General features: G+C 50.3%; 1 long non-coding RNA gene across 1 annotated transcript; it reads right to left on the bottom strand.

Moving 5' to 3' along the window:
* Positions 1-1740: 1740 nt before the first annotated feature.
* Positions 1741-16179, bottom strand: LOC119255101 (uncharacterized). The gene is made up of 3 exons (XR_005127420.2): positions 16148-16179; positions 4580-4724; positions 1741-2619 (listed from the first exon to the last, which is right to left on the bottom strand). It is a non-coding gene; the product is annotated as an uncharacterized LOC119255101 (long non-coding RNA).
* Between the last annotated feature and the right edge of the window lie 4417 nt (positions 16180-20596).

The following is a 20596-nucleotide window of genomic DNA, read 5'->3' as shown; positions in this document are numbered from 1 at the left end:
CAGCCTGCCAAGGTGGGGCCACATGTCAGTCGAGGGAGCCCTGGTGAGAGCCACAGGGCCCTCCTGAGAGCTCACCCGCAGCTGTCAGACCAGGAGAAGTGGAGAGGGAGCCGACTCCCTGCACCACTGCTTGGGAGGGCGCTGCCGTGAGGAGGATTCCCAATAGGAGGGGAAAAAAGGTCAAATTCAGAACCATCCTCCAAACCCCAAAAGCCTCATTAAGCTGAGAAATGTAGGGTGAGAAAGCAAAGGAACAATGTTTCAGAAAATTTGCAAGTCCAACCAGGTGTGGTCACTGGTATACATTGGAAGCAGACTGTGAAAGCACTTAGCACCACTTTCAGATCATTTGTTGACAAAGAAACCGGAGCCTGGAGCGACAATTTTAAAACCTCCAAGACTTAACACAAAACTTAAAATTGTCCTTGGGCATTCTTGTGGGATGAGAAAGCGGCGCAGGCCCCAAGATGAGCCAACAACCTCTAATGTCACCTTCCACTGCGGGCAGGAAGGAACGTGGAAGGAGCGCGGGCACCACGCCCCGCCCAGGCAAGCGCTGAGAGGGGCCGTCCCAAGGGGGAATGGGTGGGAAGCAGGGAGCCGGCAGAGGACGAGAGCAGCGAGCAAGGCACGCAGTGAGACAGAAACACACTTAGGTGTTAAGTCACTGAGTTCTGGGGACTGGGTGTGAGCAGGTAGGAGTTAGCTTAAACGAAGTATGACATACTCAGCACTGGCCGTTTCGTGAGACGTGGTAATTCCCCAGAACACTCAGCGCAAGCAAAAGTTTCATTCCTTTCCTTCTCCCTGTCCTCCTTGAATCTATGTGCGACACGGATGTGAGCTGGACCTTGGTGGTCGTCACTGCACAGTAAGCGTAACTCAAACCGTTCTGCTCTATGCCTGAAACTTAGTGCTGCAAGCCAGTTATTTCTCAAGAAAACACCAGAAAAAACTGAGAGCTGGGGACAGTGCCCTGGCAGCCTCCCAGAGTCACCTCCCGGGTATTTCCCAGCCTGGGACGCTGCTTTTCCCAGACCTGCTCGCAGGATTCCTTCCCGGCTCCACTCCCTCCGCCCTGCCCGCACCCGCTTACAGTGCATTAGCCACAGCAACTCCACATTCCTGGACCCTACGTTTTTATGCTATTACAACTACATCCCACCTGCCTTTGTAAACAGCCCCTGTGCAAAATAACACCACCTTCCTTTGCCCTGATTTGGGAATTCCACCTGCTTCCCGGCGGGCTCTCAGAGGGCAACAGACACCAGCGAAGAACGGCCTGTCTTCCCAGCCGCCCAGGGCAGAGCCATGGAGCTGAAGCAGAGCTCACCAGCGAGGCTCGTGGGCCAATGCTCTGCTCTACAGACTTACAGGGGATATTTGCCAAATAATCAAAGCCACGGGAGGCCTCCACTGCAGACTCCTCAATACAGCATGCAAGGACTGACATCTAAGAATATACTTTAAGCCACTGCTCAGAACAGCAATAAAATTTATTGTCTGCTCTTTCCCCAAATAAACGTCACTGCTAATGAGCCCAAATGAATCCCGAAGCCATGGTGCAGCCAGCGGCGAGATGGGCTTTAGATAGCTGACATGGTGATGCTGATCATGTTGGGGGTTTTATCTAAAAATCACTTAATCACAGCTTGTCATACCATCTTTATTGATTTGTTACTGGCCACACGGTTCATTAAAATGCTAGAGAGCAAGGAATTCATTTTTAGTACTCCTCCAGAGACCAGATTTTTATCTCCTAACGGTATAATTCAAGGTCAAGGGTGTTTATTGTGTTTAGACAGAAAAGCAATCAAAGTAGCTCAGGTTTAAAAACACACAGCGAGAGGGAGCCTGCAGTTTGCTTACCCTAAGGACTGTGACTTTGATCACAAAACACCATTTCAAGAGTCTCCAGGTATCTGCTGAGGTTTCAAGGTTTGGAGTGGGAGTTGTCTTTTTTTCTCTCTCTCTCTCTCTCTAGTTGCAGAAAGAGTAATAGTAATTATTGCCTTTTATTCCCAAGCAATTTTGCTTTTTGAGTGACTGCATTTTAAATTCTGTGGTCTATCTCCAAGGTAACCTTAAAGTCAACAGACTGCTTAATTCAACACTTTGCGGAGCAGAGGGTTCATTTACTAACGTCTCCAGCCAGTTCCTCACCTAGTCTTCTAAAGTTCTCAAAAAAAAAAAAAAAATGCTGTTCAATATTTTGCTTATGTCTGATCCCTATGAGCCCTTTAGGTAAATCAAGTCCAAAAGGTGACCAAATGGGATACCTAGTACACTTTTTAAGATGTTATACTATGAACCTTGCCAAGAAGAAATTAAATTATATTTTGAGTTATGTGCAAATACCAAGTTTCCTATCATTTAATGAGAAAAAGAGACACATCATCATAGTAAAAATTACAAGGGGGCAATTTTCAGAAAGGAGAAGACATAAGGTCTATACCCTTGGGAAGTGATGTCAGGCCTCACTTGATGCCAACACGGTGTTTCTCTTGTCCATCAGTGCCAAAACATACGCCAACATTCAGAGCTGGGCCACGGGGGAGGCAGGCATGGGCGTGCACTGTGGCGCAAAGCAAGGCTGGCCCTCTTGAAATCCAGCGGTGTCTAGAGAAGTGAAAATGAGTATCTATTTTTGATCAAGCAATCCCTATTCCAGCAGGCTCTCTACAAGTGAAAGCCAGAGTATGTGCATAAGGACACCAGTACTTTACCCTACCATTAGGGAACAGCAAAGGGCCTGAGGTGACATGGAGAAGAAACTGACTCTGAGCTGCGACATAAAGAGTGACTCTGATCCATGTCTGCCAACTGGAGGAAGGGCAGTGAGGTATTTTTATGTAGGAAAAAAACCTGCAAATAAATGTAGATAACATGACTATGTATTTTTAAAAACAATACCCAAACTGTCTATGTTGGAGGCAGGCAGGCCCAGAGGGCCCCCAAGGACGCCTGCCCCTTGTGAGGCCCACCTCAGATCGGGGTTCGGCACTGACCCACAAACACATCCCCCGTGAGGCCATGACTCTCGAGGCTGGGCAGTCACCGACCCCGTGCACTCTTTTTTGCTCTTAATTGAATTGGCTTTTCTGGGGAAAGCCAGGGTGTGAGGACCCTCGAGCAGCTCCCAGGAGAGGGTCCCTGGGGACGGGGCCACGACCTCCCACCCAGAACCAGCTGGGAACTAAGGCCTCAGCCAACAACTTTCCGAGGAATGTGTCTTGGAAGCCATTCTGCAGCCCTTGCCAAATCCTCCCTGCCCCAGCTGCACCGTGGGAGAGTCTGGGGCCAGACCACCAGCTAAGCCCGCCAGGGCCACTTGCAGCAGAGCTGATGGAGCTGTTGTTTCTGTCAGTGCTAAGTTTCTGGCTGATGTGTTGCTGAGCAACAGTAACAGGAGATGGGAGGACTTGTGGAGGGATAGATCACCCTGTTGAATCGTCTACCTCAGTGAGGTAGAGATGGGAATGGATTTTGAAATAACTTTTAATTTCCATTTCTTTACTTTATGCTAACACTTACCATCCAGGAGCAGCTAAATGCTCTGGGCGGGCGGCATCCTGGTGATCTAGGCATTTACCCAACAAATACTGCAAATACTGACTAATATGCTGAGTCAAACACTGCTGTCAGATGTGGAGGTCTAAAGTAAACAACGTGTAATATCTTCAAGAAGATACAGGAGGTAAAATTTGGGATTTATCCACTGCCATCTTCAATAACAATACTTATGCATGTATACCGACTTGGCTGGAGCACTGGAGAAAGGAAGGGTAATTCTGCTGGTGGAAACTGCCAAAGACTTTACAAAGAAACTTCTCTCTTGAGGGACCAAAAGGAATTTTCCAGGAAAAGGAAAAGGAAAAGGAAAAGGTGAGGAGCCAACTCTACTTGGGAACACCAGAACTTGAGGTTTAGCGGGATGATTCTATTGTCTCAACGCAAACTTGGCCTCCTGCTGCGCCGGCACCACGCAGGGCGCTTCAGACAGCTCTCCTCACGCGCGCTGATTCACTCCCAGTAAAACATTAAGAAAGAAAACCTGCTCTGTTATTCCATTTCAAAGCCCATTTTGGAGGCTTCTGACCACCGGGACAGTCAGAGGGCGTGCGCGGGACCGGCGGTGTGCAAGGCGTGGCCTGGGCCGGGCAGCCAGCAGCCTCACCGCTGGGTCCTGCAGGGCTGTAGGGACGAGACCTGCAGGCTGAGTGACCCAGGGTAACTGCGCTTGGAAGACAGGCGGCTCTGCCTGTGCCCCGCAGCGCCCCCGGTTTCCAAAGCTACTCAGCGCTCCCAAGCACCTGGGAAGTCACAACGATAGCTGGAAATGGGGCTTTTATTTTTATTTTCTTTTAAAGCCATATGTGCAGGGCAAACATTTGGCTCATTTTTTTTTTTAAGAATACAAGATCTTACCTAAAATATAGGATAAAATGACTTAACTAAATAAAAGGATGCCATTCTCCTTTGTCTCCCCACACTCATGACACCTGGGGAACCACCTGTCATTTAACCTTGAGGACACCGCCTCTGCCCTGCTAGGAAAGGAGGGGCCGGCATCTCTTACCTGCCTCCTGCGTTCAGATGCACTCAGGAGCTGGAGTCACAGCAGAAGCGCTGACACTCGCGGCCACATCTCTGCCATGCGGACACTCGTGGTGAGGTCAGCGCGACGGGGAATCACCGATTCTGCAGACCAGTCACTTGCATAGCTGGTTTCAAAGATAAGGAATTATAGCTGCTTGACCCAGAACAGACTATATAAATTAGGGCTCTCATAAGTTGTAAGTGACAGAAATCCGGACTATTTTAACACAAGCAAACAGGGACTGTATTGGGAATACGTGATAGGAAATGTGAGGCGAGGGTCATTTCAAGTCTGATGGGCCCTTTCTGTCCATATTCTGGTTCCCTCAGGAGTTAAGTTGACGCTCAAAGATAATCACCTTTCAGCACCCAGACTGTTGCTAAAGTTCCCGTCTTACAGTCTCTCTGGCTCAAAGAGATCAAAACAGAGGACCGCCCCTTTGCCCCAGCATCTGCGGAGCAAGACACCGCTATTGGCTCTGAATGGACTGTGATGTCCAGTGCAACACTAATCATACGGCCCTCGAGGAAATAGCTCTAGGCAGAGGGTGAACTAGAGTGGGGCCGACAGCATCAGAGTTACATAAAGACAGGGAATTCTAAACACATGATTCTGAATCTTTTCAAAATATCACCATCTAGGAATTTGAGGAACACTATCACATATGCCAACAGACCTCAAAGTCTGCATTAAAGTTTGACTGACAAGCCTTGTCTGGAAGACTTGGCTCTAGACTGAACATTCTTGACTTTCCAAGATGCATGTGTTGAAGCCTGCTCCCCACTGGAATGGCTGGAGGTAATGCCTTTGGGAAGAAACTGGATTTAGAGGAAGTCAAGGGAGTAGAGCCACACAATGAGATTGGTGCCTGCCCCCTCCCCCTCCAGGTGAGGACACAGGGCCACGAGCGCCGGCGAGGGAAGGGCCAGGAAGAGAGACGCCACGTCTGGGGGTGCCTTGACCTTGGAGTCCCCGGCCTCCAGGCTGTGAGAAATGAATGTCTGTCATCAAAGCCACCAGCTACATGGTGCTGTGGCAATGGCCTGAACCACGACAGACTGTCAGGCTGCCCATCTCAGGCTTTGTGCCTCCCTGCTGTTCCTTGCCGCCTGAGCCTTCCAGAAGTCCAAGGAGAGAAAGGAGGGTATTTAAAGTTGGCTAAATCTGGGACTTCACGATGAGCCGAGTACTGATGCTCCGCACGCAAGAGCTCGGCGCCCAGGGGTTAAGACGTTTCGCATTTTAAGTGGTTAATATTTTTAAAGAGTTCTAGGACTCTTTTTAGGACAGAAAAATTGTATGAAAATCAAATATTAGTATTGTGAAGGCACGGCAGGGGAATCCCTCACCCCCGAGGGTTCATCTTGGGTTAAATGAATCATCGGAACAGTATCAGATAAAAAGAAAAAATATCAATTTATTAACACACATATTGAGAACTTTCATAGCTGTAAATTCTAAAGAACAGCAGGCAGACTGGGGGTATTTACCTGGTATTTAAGAACCGGCGCCATCAAGGACAGACAGGCACGACGCCGCATGAGACTCAAGGGAGGATTCCTCTTTCTGAGGGTACAGACAAGTGCCTCAGTGGGGAGGTGTATTCTGTGATAACCCTGCAGCCTAATTTCCCCCCACCCCGCACCCTCCCCAGTCCAAATAAACTCCTCTAGGTCACGAAAAAGTGATCGCGATTGCTTCTCAGATTAGGTGAAAGTACAAAGGATCAAAAGTTCTTAGGGTTTCCACTGCTCTTGACCCAAAATAACTTGTGTTCTTAAGTAGTGACAGGAAACCTCCTGGGCTTTTGGGGCCTCACCCGCCCTTCAGTGCCCATGAAGGGGCCACCTATTGGGAGAGGCCCGTTTTGGACACACTGAGAAGACCCACTGACCCTTTTTGGGACCAACTCCACAATCTCCACAAATAGGCTTTTCTGGAATGCAGCTGCACCCATTCATGCCCATGCCGTCTGCACCTGGTTCTGTCACAATGTCACGAGAAACAGCTCTAGAGACTCTTGATACTACACTTTTAGATTTTCCTTAAGCAAGGGTTTTGCGCTGGAAGGTGACTGAAGTGCACTGGCAATTACGAAGACAAAGATAAAAGCCAGATGTTATTTTGATTTTAATAATGCAACTCATCAGGGGAAGTAGAAAATCACTGGCTTCTTTCCCGTCTCATGCGCAGGAGGTTTCAGGGATGAGACCCAGACGGGCTGTGGTTTTCAAAACCCATCTTTCACCCTGCCAGGAGCCACGGCGTCCATGGGGACAAGAGGAGACGCTTGAGCTGCAGACTAGAGACCGGAGCTGAACGAGCCAGCCAGGCCAGAGAAGGCAGCGGCCCCGAGCACAGCTTGTCCAGGAAGCAAGTCCCGCCAGGGGCCAGAAAGCCACTGCCGCTTGCTAGTGACAGTCACCCGCGGGGCTGACAGAGGCATCAAGGGCAGAGCACGCTGTGGACGATCTCCTCGAGACGGACTCTGGCTCCACAGTCCTCTCCTCTCCTCTCAGTGCCCAGCTGCACGGCCCACGGCCCAGCCCGTCTGCACGCACCCACTCACGCCCGCAGCGCCCGCACGTCAAGGCCAGGCCCTGGCCGCCTCTGCTGGCCCCCTGGGGGCAGTTCAGCTCCCCGTGGGGCCCCCTCGAAGGGTGGGGTTTGACGTGCTGAGGGCGACATTCAGTCCATGAGAACAGGTCAACTTCACCTGCCTGCAGGGGGAACCCCAAAGCACACAGGAGGGGTGAGGGGGGCCCCTGTGCCACTTATCCACCGCTAACACATGGCGCTGGTCTCTATCCCTCATCTCATGGTGCCCGCCCTCACCTGTGCTCCAGGGCCACCTGCCCGGGAGCTGCCTGTGCCCACATCCAGCCTCGGGGTCTCCTCTCAGGAGAACACAGGTCTACAGAGCGGGAACGGGGCCGAGTCCGACCCTCAGCCTGCGCTCCCTCTCACGCCTCCTCAGGCCCGCACCTCCGCAAGATGCAGACACACAGAGCCCCGCCCTACACGCCCGCGGAAGAGAAGTTCAGGCTGATGGAATCCAGTCCCCCAAGGGGACACACGAATCAGAAGCCGCGGACGCTTCATCACTCAGGGAAAACTCAGTTCTTCCTTCCAATTCTACTGAGACACTTCAAACATCAGCAGCCTCGGTGCCATCGGCCAGCCCTCCGCAGAGCTGTTTGATGCCCGTCTCTCGGGAGGCTGCCAAGCTCAGAAAACACTTTCCAGTGTTTCAAAGACGGCCAGCGTAACAGGGCCGCTCGCTGTTGATTCTGCTCTGCACTCTGCATTCTAGAGACAGCCATCTAAAAGCCAGCTTGAATTACCGCATCTGAAAGGAGCTGCACTTCAGCTCATCTAAATAGTTTTATTGTACAAACCCATAAAGAAAACAGCAGATTTCAGTAAGCAGAATAATCCCAGAGGAAAGTACCAGGAAGACATGCTGCTCTCAGCCACACTCAGAGACAAGTGGGGGATGAAAAGGCCTTCCCAGAACTCCTCCATCGCGATGAGGCCACGATGCGGAGCAGGTGGAAAGCAAGCCCCACCGCCCCATCGGCTCCACGTGCGTCCCTCTTCCCCGGAAATCTTTCATCGTGAGGCTTACAAATGGCAGCAGGCCACAGTACTGCTGTTGGCTTCAAGTTTGAAATGGTAAACAGAAAGATGGAGAATGCAGGTTCACTTTTTTGAGTACTTACTAATTAATCATCATCTACAAGGACATCTCTACCGAAACGTTTTGGCTTTCATTTACCACATTGTTTTTTAAAGATTTATTATTTATTTGTACAAGCACTGGGTACAGTCAGAAGCGCAAGAGGGTGAGAGAATTCACCAGAGCCAGAGCGGGGAGCAGAACAGGCAGACTGACGAAGAAATGCACTGCTGAGGAGAGCAGCGGGTGGCAGGAGAGGACCCTCGCCGGCAGCCGGGGATCAAACCAGCGCTGCAGAGGCTGCGGCCAGCTTTGCAGCCCAGCGCTCAACCACTGCGCCACCGGGGAGGCCCCTCTACCACATTATTTTCTACATTGGATTAGACTGACTTGGTGCCCCACTAACCACAGCGATAAGAAATCAAATCACGGTGTAAGGTGTCAGGTGCACTTCTTAGCTTGCGTGAGAATCTAGGGACGAGGGAAACAGGTGAAGGGCCTGTTATCTCACTCCATCACAGTAACCACCACTACGTGAGTTGTCTTGTAGGGCTCACTGGGGACATCTGGCCCCCGAAGACCTCTAAAGGGAACAAAGGGGTTTCCATCACATGGTCAAAACCATGATTTAGGGCCCAGCCCCCCGAGAATGTGGGAGTGACCCAGGCATCCCTTAACGGGCAAAAACAGCCCTTTCTGGGCAGCCTGCTCCAGATTCCTGCCTAACTTCCACCCACTCCCCAGCCTTTTCTTCTGTCAAATCCCTTCTAAGGTCACTGTTCTTTCTTCTCAGTGAGCTTCTGGAAGCACCAGTGCCAGGCCCCTTTCCTCTCCTGTGGATGCACTTACCGCCCCCCAATTCACCACATTCATAGACAAGACACCGCCTTCGACGGATTGACTCTGTAGCGAGCCGCTGTAGAGATACCCGCTCACTTAATGCACTGGCTCATCAGTGACCCAGCAGCTATTTATTATTCATGCCATTTTGCAAGTTGCAAAGGGAAGCAGAGAAATCGAGGGCTTGTCAAGGCTCAGTGCCAGGCGATCCGGGGCTGGGACCGGATCAAGGCTATCTGACTCCGCATTCTTACGGCGTCATGCCACAGCTGGTTAATAAAAAATGTCTGGGCATTTACCAGACACCACAGAATAACACAGCATTCTTCTAGGCACTGAAGAGTAGAAGGCATCTCTGCCTTCATTGTGTAATACCAGAAACGACACTTTCAGGAAGATTCTAGTCAAACGGCTACAGGGGCCAGCCCAGGTGAACTCTCCCGTCAGAGCGGAGGTCCCTGCAGACGCCACTAAATACACCCGGGTGTCACCAGGGTGCCATGTCAGGAAAGGGCCGCGGCCGCCTAGAGAAGCAAAGAGTAGCCGCTCAACTACGTCCACTCAGTTATTTTCCCTCCAGAGAGTTAAAGTGTCAAGACTCATGTCTCTTTCCTTCGGAAGTCTCTGAGCTGTGTATCAAAATGAAAAGCCAATCTGAATGTCCTGTTGACTCGCTGTGACCGTCAGCGCCACCTCCCCCAACACTCTCCTCCCGAGGCCTCCCGATGGGGGGTGCCAAAGTCCGGGAACACGTGGAATACACAATTTGCCAGAAAGCCATTCTGTCTCTCCTAGAGTCATAACTAATGAATTGCCACTATCCTGACTCCACAGACACCCTCCACGGCTCTCCAGCAAGCCCAGCGCTGGCGGTTCGGAACTTCTGATCACGTAGGTCAACACTTTGGGAATGATTTTGCCAAACCGAGTATGGAACCTCACATTTCATTGCAAGTGGCTCACGTCCAAGCAGAGAGTCCTGTGCACTAGGGCTCTGGAGCCCTCTTGCAAGCAAAACCATCGAAATAAAGCGAGCTGGGAAGTCTAAGGGAAGCTGACTCATGACTCACCTTTCTGGGGAGAGGCTGGGATGGAGCCGCTGACGGGGACTCCAGGATGCGGGGACAAGGTCACCGACCTGGGGGCGGGCAGAACTGTGGGCAGCTTCTGCCTCCCTGGCAACAGGACATTCTCGTCTGCGGCTCTCCTGCCCTCCTCTCACACTCAGACCCAGACCAAAGAACACAGGCTGCGAGGGAATCATCTCCCTGACCCCCAAGGGAAAGGAATCCCTGCCAGGAAGGTATAATAAACCATTTGCTCCCCATGACGCAGTTGGGCAGGTGACGTCCACAGAAGACAGACACACGGAACAGGAACACGGAGACTCAGAGCCGGGGTGGTGGATGGGGGAGACCATGGCAGAGACTCGTAACATGGCAAGGAAAGAGGGACTGGCCTGTCCTGCTGTGACTGTTATTTTATTGGCTCAAGACAGACAGTAGAAACCCAAGAGAGTCTTAGAGAAAAGCTCTGCTTCTCCCCAGCCCTCTGGAAGGGAGCCGTCATCTGCTGAAAACTTTCACCCTTTGATGATGGGAAGGCCAGGTAGCAGAAGGGCAGACTGCAGGTTCCTCTTGGAGTTAAATCTAGCTCAAGCTTATTTACAACTTAACCCAACTTGCACTACAGCCACGTTTCTCTAGCGCACGGCGGGTCCTGTAGGACATCCATTTCCCTTCACTTTCTGCATCCACAGGGAAACTGGACAAGGCCATACACGTGATGACGTGGGGACCCCCCACTGGTGCCATGCCCCCCGGGGGCTGCAAGGTGCTGGAGAGAGCGAGCGTGCGTGCTGTGTCCCGGCCGGCCACTGGCCTCTTCTCCGCGGCTTCGCCGGGGTCACACTGCGGGGGTTCTTCTCGACGCAGCACTCAGCTCCTCGTGTTTAACGGGCCTCCTCCCCGTGCTCCTTGGGGTTCCCGCCCTCATCCACTCTCATCGCACGTGGTTTGGGCGGATCCTGCACCCAAGATCCCAGGTGGGCATGTGACTTGGATTCATCTGCGTTCAGCAGATGGAGTCAGAGTTTGACTTTGACTTTCTGGAGTGAATGTTTGATTTGAGGCTTAAACAACATACACTTCGGCTGCCAGGCCTGCTGAAGGCAGCAATGACAGACAGAGAGCGGGAGGGTGGGTCCCGATGGTGCCACTGAGTCCTCGGGTCCAACTGTATCTGCCCCCTGCGTCCCCATGACATGAGCTGATTTATCTGTCACACCGTCTTCACTGTTTGGTTCAGTTATTCATGTCAGTCAGGCAGCAGTTCACAGCCGTGTCACTATCGTCCTACTGGCTGGGCTCGGCTCCGACCTGGTGGGTGACCCAATCTGGTGGGTGACCCGACCAAGGTCACCCTGGGTCTGATCTCACCTCTGCAGCTGATGTGATGACAGCGGGAGATATTTTCCTATCTTCAATATTCAGAGTAACTGCGAGCGTAGAAACACCAAAACATGATGGCAAAAGACGGTGGACCCAGCTTTCCAGTTTTAGTGCTAGTATAGCTGATTCAGGAAATTAGGTGGCAATTTTCAGGAAAAACCTTAATTCAAGATTGTTCTATTCCTGATTCCAGGTTTACAAGCTATGGGATCTGAGGCAAGTCACTTAAGTTGCCATAATGAGATAAAAGGAACATGAACCATCAATTGCGAAATGTCAACGACAGCATCATCACTGATGCCAGCATTCATGTCCAGTCCATTCTGAGCGCTCCCTTTGGCCATCATCTCTCGGTGTGGGAACACCTCGTCATCCGTCTTACGATAAAAATGCTGCCAGGAGAGCAAAATCCACCATTACAATGCAGGAGTCGTAACACTTACATTTCTAGTTGTTTGCTCTAGCACCAAAAAAATAAAAAATAAATAAGCCACATTCCCCTATTACCTAAAACTCTCTTTAAAATTCTGAAAATAGTGTGCTGCTTTAAAGGTTCATTTAAGCTATTTTTATGGGATTTTGTCAGGTGCTTAAGAGCCAGATGAATCCACAAAGTCACATGAGCCTGGAGGCAGACACATTTTAAAGCAGACGCGCGTATCAGAGCTGCCCAGTGACGGCGGGGCAGACGCGGGAGGGGCAGTGAATTGAAAGACCCTCAGACAATCTCAGAGAGAACAGCCCGGAGACAGCCTGACTCCGTCTCTGCTAAACTCACATCCTAGAAGCAAATCATATTCTGTTTACTCAATCGGTAGCTAATGAGAAGACCAGATAGGAATTATTTTTTGTAACACTCTGTCTTTTTGTATTTACTTGATTGGACAGTAATTTCAGAGAAGCTAAAGATAATTAATTGCTCTGAGTGGGTGCCTGGTATGTGACTGAAGTACAGCAAGAAGAAATAGCTGCATGAAGCCAAGGTCTGGTGGAGAAGGAAATGAGTTGCTCTACCAGACCCCTCGGTGACTTAGGGGGTGAGCGTGGCAGCCTCTCCATCCTCTGTGGACATGATATAAATACTGAATGACATGCGTCACCTTACTCTCCAGATCTGAGACAGGTCAGCCTGAGCTGTCCCCAAGTAATGTCCCACAGCTTCTCACTCACCTCAGAGGTAGTGGAGCCCATGACGGGCATCCTTTTGCTTGCAGCTGACGTTTATAACCAAGTAAGTTCAATCCTTCAAAGAAGCAACTTTTAAACAAGTGACGTAGCTGTGTTTAAGTCACTGGCCCGTTTCTAGAGACCATCTCACACACTGGAATGCCCAGAAGACAGGTTCCATTATTCTATGCACGGGCCTTCATGCCCACATAATTAGAAGTTGTCTTTTCTCTTGTTAATCTCTCTTGTCAATTTAATTATTTTCTAGCCACACAAACAAGGAGGTTAGGGGAAGATTAGCTTCCTCCCCGACACTTCCTAACTAGTTTGAAAGCCTTTTATATGTCTCTTCCATGGCCGAATGCCTTCCCAGCTTTCAGGACTCCCATAAACACTTCCTTTTGAGAGGCCTTTGATCCCACCTCTACAGCAAGCCAGAAGCAGAATCTTCTTGTTTATTCCTTCATATTATTTGCACAATCTTTTCATTTTGTGTTGTTTTGTATTTGTTTATGTTTATTCTCTCACTAAATTCTGCTCCATGTGAGCACAATTCACATGCAAGCAAAATCCCGTACTTAAGAAACACTCATGAAACTATTAGAATCATTTGTTCAAAGTTAAGCTCCCAGTCCTTGAAGGAGAACCATATTCTGTAGACTGTCCCACAGCAGCTGCCTGGATCTCCAGCTTGCCGGCCTGCCCTATGCATCTAAACCCCCAGACCCCACAATTACATGAATCAAAATGTCTCTCACTCCACAACACACATGTAGCCACGACACACACCTCTCCTACTGGTTCTGTTTCTCTGGAGATCCCTAAGCCTGTCTACAAAGCCCTTGAATGGACTTATAACATCAGCACTCTTGGAGTGAAATGAACCCTCCACGTGCAAGTGCTTTGCTGGTGATGACATTCTGCACAGGTCAGGGACTCGTCTCTCCACGTGGACGCTAGACAGAGAAATTCCTGTTGGGTCAACTCTGTGAACAGTAAAGGCAAGTGCATTCTGATACCTTCACAGGCCCTCTCCAGCCGGGGTCCCCACGTCTGGCGCCTGGTGCTGCGCAGGGCCTCTGACGGCTACAACAGCAGAGTAGTAGCAGAACTCAGGTTTTCTTACCCATTCGCTCGTCATGCAAATCCCAGCTCGTTCACTTAGGAACTGCTACCCTCTTCACTTCTGATCTGAGATCTCCACAACGGGACCACTGTTCTCAAGCTCGCGGAGATAACATGCTTCAAGAGCTCAGCAGACTCCTCACAGCTGTTTTTTCACCATCAAGTGCTTCACCCCGAAATATGTCAGTCCCTGGCATGCTCTGTTCTGTGCCCCAAATCACATGCCTCTGCTTACGCCACCCCTCCAGCCAGCTTCTCCACAGCCATAGTCTCTATCTGCATCGTCCAAAGGCCAATTACCCTGTCTTAGGCCACGGTAGATTATCATAGTGCTTACTTTTTGTAGCTAGCTAGTCTCTGTTTTCTAAGAACTAGGAATTTGTGCCAGGACTGTTTCAGGCAGTGTGCACGCACGCATGGACTCAGCTAACCCGAGAACATTCTAGTAAAACTGCCCTGATAACATAAAGGAAACTGAGGCTCCGAGAAACTTAAGAAGCCAGTTCAGGGCCCCGTGGCTGGACTGCAGTGAGGTGGCCTTGACAGAGGACCTTTTTCGCCAAGGTTGAAGGCATCTACTGTTTGGTCGTGGGCACGTAAGCATAGATTGGAAGCTGTCGGGCATGAAGGCTGTGGGGCGTTTAGACAGATGGGAACACAGACGGAGGCTCTGCTCCCCCAGTTCCGCCTCCGAGAACCCCCGCCTCCGTTCCAGTGTCACCGCTGAAAAAATCGCTGTGCTCTGACACCTTCGGTGCCTGACATTTTTCTTCCTGAGCGCCTCTTTACAGATGGAGAGTTTTATTCTGACAGAAATTTCAACAATTAGATCATGAACTGCTCACAGAGGGCACAGGGCAGCGGATGTGCCGCGACCTTCCAAGGCCGCTTCTGCGTGTCACCTGCAGGCGGCAGAGGAGGCTGCTGGGGAGTGGGTTACACCCTCACGGCACCAACCCAGCCCTGCACCCCGACACTGTGAGGGTGACCCCGGGGTGCTGGGAAAACTCCATCACAGCTTCTGGGAGTTGGCCCAAGCGTCCCGACTGAGGAGATGCTTTCTGGGTGATTCTAGAAATGTAACAGGGTGGTCCCAGGGAAAGGGGAGGTTCCAGCTTCCCTGCCTCCCAAGGAAGGGTGGAGCTGAGACACACAGAAGCTAGAGGAGGCTGCAGAAGGTTGATGGAGAGCAAGGAGGAGACCTGGAGGAGGCGCATGGTGCAGAGACGTGGGAAGAAGCTGCTCTTGCTTCTGGGCCCAGGATGTGCACCAGGGACTTGGGGGACCTGGAAGGAGACGCCTGAAGCAGACGTGGGTGACAGCCGGGGGTGGGAGGCTGACAATGGCAGCCTTTATCTGTATTTTGATTTTGTTCCATTCCTTGCAGACGTCTCTGGCCCTTTTTGCCCCTTCCCTATGGGTGCCTTAGACTTGGGCCTTACCTCTGGGTCTTTCAAATGGAAACTGTTGTCTGTTCTCTCCGGCTCTTCCCTTCACCGCAGCTCTGGCATCACTGTCCCCGCCACCACCAAGTCTACACCCCGGGAGTGTGTTCTGTCTTGATGCGTGGTGGGCAGAACCCATTTAGAGCCAGGGAGCGGCGGGTTTAGGGGCTCTGGGGTGCCCCTCACGCTGCCCTGGAACAGAAGCAGCTCTGGGGCAGGCGCCCTTGCGGGGTGTCTGGGAGGGGAACGCAGACGGGCCTTCCTCTCAGGCGCCCAGAGCCTGTGTAGCCACCCGCAGCGCTGGGGGCAGCCGGGAAGGGGGGGTAGGAGGGGGTCCCCCCGGCCGCTGGGCCCGAGGCACAGGCGGGTGGAAGGGGACACGGCCCCCCCTGAGGTGAGGCGGCCTCAGCCAGGCCCAGGGGCAAGAGTGGGGGCCTCTCAGACGCTCACCCTGCACGCGAGCCCCCCAGGACAAGGAGTCCAGTGGGTGCTTGGGGGGGGCCTGGCCACGCGAACCACCACGGCCCAGGGGCACCCCAGCTGCACCTCGACAAAGCCGTGAGGAAGCCGCGCAGGGACGCCTGGACGCTGCTAGAAGGCGGAGAAGGCGCCTCCTGGGACCTGCACAGAGGCAACCCCACCCGCCGCGTCTCCCCACGAGAAGCCGCGTCAGGCACCCCAACTGGGCAGCCCCGCACGTGAGGGAGGCGCCCCCTGCACCCGCACCCTAGCCGGAGAGCCCACGGCCCGCGGCGCCGAGGCTGAGGAGGGCGTCCGCTCACGGGCTCCCGCCGCCCTCGGGAAGCACCCCGACTGTGCATGGAAAAGGCCCCGTGCTGACCTTCAAACGCCAGGCTGGGGTCGCGGGGCGCGGCCAGACCCGCGAGGCGCCTCGGCCGCCGCCATGTTGGCTGCGCCTTCCCGCGCTCAGGCTTTCCCGGCAGCCCCGCGCGGGCGCCGCCTCCTGCGGGGACAGTGGGGCGGGGAGGCCCCGTGGGGACAGTGGGGCGGGGGTCCCGCGGGGCAGTGGGGCGGGGTCCCGCGGGGGCAGTGGGGCGGGGAGGCCTCGCGGGGAAAGAGGGGTGGGGGTCCCCGCGGGGTCAGTGGGGCGGGAGTCCCCGTGTGGTCTGTGGGGGGGGCTCCCGCGGGGACAGTGGGCCGGGGGTTCTGTGGGGTCAAGGGGGCGGGGGGCTCCCGCGGGGACAGTGGGCCGGGGGGCCCCGCGGGGACAGTGGGGCGAGACAGTCCTGCAGGGACGGTGGGGTAGGAAAGTGAAAGGAGATTAGGAAGAAGGAAAACTGTACCCGACATGCTGTTTTCTATGCCTTTAATTTTACAGCCTATGTTTATTTTATTTCTTTTCTTGCTTATTGAATAACACTGCACTGTGACCTGGGTCAGGTGTGCATCATTAGAAATCAGTATCTGGGAAGGGACAGTCTCTCTATAAATGGGTTGGGGAAACTGTACAGCCACATGCAAAAGAATGCAACTGGACCATTTTCTTATAAAATAGACAAAAATTAACTCAAAATGAATTAAAGACTTGAACATAAAGTATAAAACTCAAAATGAATTGAAGACTTGAACATAAAGTTTTATTTTTTTTTTTTTTGGTTGCTTTTTGTTGTTGTTTTTAACAAAGTTTAAGAAGAAAACAAAGGTACTAAGCTCTGGATACTGGTCTTGGTGGTGAGTCTCTGGATTTGACACCGTCTAGTTAGTCACCAAACTGGGATAATAATTCCCCCATTTTATGCTTCCTACAAATATTTCCTTGGAGAAAATATGTAAGTAAAATAGTGACTCCACTATTTAGTGGCTCCAAATTTCTACTGCCTGTTTCTGAAAGAAAAAAAAAAAGGACAAAAAACATTCAACCAAAATCAAAATACTGAAGTCATCCAGTATTTGCATAAAATTCATGTACTTAATTCATTCACCCATTCCAATGCTTATGAAAATCCAACTACAATACATTACATGATCTATATCTTCATGAAAAGTTTCGTAATTACAAGCTTTGATTATTCTAATCACATAAATAAAGTGTGTGGTAGATTTGCTGTAAACAGATTAGCCCATCAGAGCTTAAGGAAATTTAAGTTTTTTGATAATGCAGCATCTTAATTTATGAATTATAAGTCATAAATTGCATACATCAAATTTTCTTAACATGGTATACAATAATACTGATGACAACACCATTAATACTTTCTACACATAGACTCGGATGACAGGGAATGAGTAAAAGAGATTTTCTAAATGCTTTGCAGTATCAGAACTTTTATCATCTAAAGGGTGCTAACTTTCATGAAGATAATGACCACAGGAGACTTTTCCTTCATTTAGACTAAGACTGTCTTCAAAAATAATTACTTAGAGAATAATTTAAGAACATGCCATCTGGTGTTCGGTGGGGCACTGCCCTAATTTAGAAATCAGTGCTGGGATGCTGAGTTGTGTGGAAGATGACGGTGCATTAAATGCCACACCCTCTCTCCCCTCCTTTTAAGGGCCAGGCGCATACCTAAATGAGACAAATAGTGGGGAGGAAAGAAGCAGCGACTGTGTATCAGTAAGAAAGGCAGATACTTGCTTGTACATCTGTCCCACCAGGGCACGCTGGGTTAAAAAAGAGAGAAAACAGGGCCTCCCTCATGGCACAGGCGGTTGAGTACAGCACTGTGAAGCTGTCCACAGCCTCTAAAGTGCCAGTTCAATCCCGGCGGCGAGGGTCCCACATGGTATGCAGACCTCTTCTGTCACGCCCGCTGCTCCCCTCAGCAGTGTATTTCATCAGTCTGCCTGTTCTGTTCCCCACTCTGTCTCTGGTGAATCCTCTCACCCTCCCGCACATCTGCCTGTTCCCCGGTTCTTGTATAAATAAATCAATCTTTAGAAAAAAAGAGAGAGAGAAAACAGGTGGACACCTTAGCACTGATGGAAATGCCATTTAGCTTCCTCGCCTGCATAGTGTTTTTATTGATCAACTAGATAAGGAGTTCTATTATAGAAGGCTCAGTAGTGTGAAAAATATACTAGCTATTCAATATATTTTTTCTCATTGACTTGATGAAGTTGTGTGATGTGCCCTATTCTGCTTTCCTTTGCCTGCATAAACAAAGAATGACCTTCTCCGAGTAGTTGTTTTCTTTTAATATCAAATCTATCAGAAAAAAAAAAAATGGAGGGAGAGAAATGAGTCCTTTGTTTTATTTCAGCAATTCGTATCCCTGGGGATTCACACTGTTATCTTATGTGGAATGGTGGAAAACATTTTTTATTTTAATTGCAGATTAGGAAAATATATAGCAACATTCTATACATTTTGCTGCAGCTTTTCTTTAAAATAAGTCCATATAGGGCCTCCCCGGTGGCGCAGCGGTTGAGCGCTGGGTTGCGAAGCTGCCCGCGGCCTCTGCGGCGCCGGCTCGATCCCCGGCTGCTCCCCGGCCACCGGAGGAGGATCCCACATGGTGCGCAGACCTCTCCTGCCACCCGCTGCTCCCCTCAGCAGTGTACTTCAGTCCTTCTGCCTGCTCTGCTCCCCACTCTGGCTCTGGTGAATTCTCTCACCCTCCCATGCTTCTGACTGTACCCAGTGCATGTATAAACAAAACAAACAAATAAAATAAATAAATAAATAAATAAAAACATGCCTCTATAAAAAAAAAAAAAAATAAAATAAGTCCATATAACTGAAAAAAATGAGTCACTTTAAAGAAACACATGGCCCTTATAATAGTGGAGGCAAACAATGGTACTGATGGTGGCGCTCAAGATTGAAGTTGGAAAGGCTGGCTTAGTGGCCACAGAAAGGGAAGAGGATGAAGACCTGTAAACAATCATTATTGTTGATAGTAAATGGGACGTAACAAATCCAGCTTGTGAGCAGCTGAAGCTCCAAGAAGCCACGCGGCTGAGGTCTCTGGAGCCCTGTCCTTGGCAACTTGCAGAGAATATCCTTCCAAGAGGAAAATTTCACCATGGCATCCTCATCACCAGCAAGAGATGTCAAGTCCTTTTTCCCTAGTCAAATTACCCTGCTTTTTCCTTCTAAGTAGGAACGGATGAGACAGTCCTTGCTCACCTGCATGGCGGATGTTTTGTGGGAAGCCAGCAGGCAGTCATCTAGGTGAGGAGGGCCAGCCCCACTCTGCTGTCTGATGTGGTCCAGAGGCCACTCGCGTCCCAGGCTCATCTGCGCTAACATCGTTCCTATTCGCTCTGGAGTCTGGTGATTGCAAAGTGGGAATCCAACAATGAACATGAAGTTTTCCTCCACATCTGCTGATTTCATAGTGTGCTTAAACATGGGATGTGGAAGCTGCCTTTGGCTCTGCCATTTCAAGTGATTACAGACCCTTATACGGATTTGCCGTGTCTCTGGTGGGTCTAGAGTCTGGGATGGAACTAAACGGATCTCCAGAAGGTCAATGGGCATATAGAGCAGGTTAAACTCCTAATTCTAGAGAAATGGTACCCCTCTAACAAAGTCTCACAGGTCTCTCCTGGGAGCCTCCCCACAGAAAAGGAAAAGTGGGGGGTTTGGACAGCATCATCTGAGAAAGGCTGTCAATCAAGAGGATGCTGGTGAACTCCTTATTCCAAGAGTTAATGAGAATATTTGCCAACTTTCTCTGTCCTTGTGGGTAATTAAGGAGACTGTAGGATAACAGGCCAAATGGATTAAGTAAATACAGCATGCAATTGCCTAGGAGAGGTAATTAGAAATTACATGTATTATTTTGAAAATAAACAGTTTAGCTTAGTAAAAGTTGAAGATAAAGTTTCTAAATGTAAGGAAGTACAAATTTATTCAGACTCCTAGTGAGGAAGCTTGGAGGGCACAGGTTAACTGTTGTGGCTTGGAAGTCTTAGAGTCAACCTTTGGCAGGAGAAATACAGGGCTCTGATGTCTACTGACACGTACTGTTGTCATTAGCCCTTCCCTAGGAAGTGGGCATGCAGTGTGGAAGAAATGCCTCTCGTTAACCCAAAGTGCCTTTCTTTGGGTGACCTGTACTTTTCAGCACATTAACATTAAATAGAATGCTTCCCTATTTCATAACAATGCAGTTTTTAATTATTTTACTGGCTTCAATTGTATCAAATAAAAAATATCAGTTAGGATTCCAGCTTGAATCAGAGATTATTTTAAAATAAACCTCAAAGTTAGCAAATGGCTCGAGTGGGCCTATGAATCTTTGGACCAAAAAAAGGAATGTCTTCTCTGTCTTCTGCTCACCAACAGCCGCCCAACTAGGTCAAGAACAAGCTGCGTATG

Source organism: Talpa occidentalis, unplaced genomic scaffold, assembly GCF_014898055.3.
Source record: "Talpa occidentalis isolate TD23 unplaced genomic scaffold, MPIMG_talOcc4v2.1 talOcc4.10, whole genome shotgun sequence".
In the NCBI taxonomy this organism is placed as follows: Eukaryota; Metazoa; Chordata; class Mammalia; order Eulipotyphla; family Talpidae; genus Talpa; species Talpa occidentalis.
Note: the sequence above shows the minus strand (reverse complement) of the source record. Positions and strands in the feature narration are given on the sequence as shown.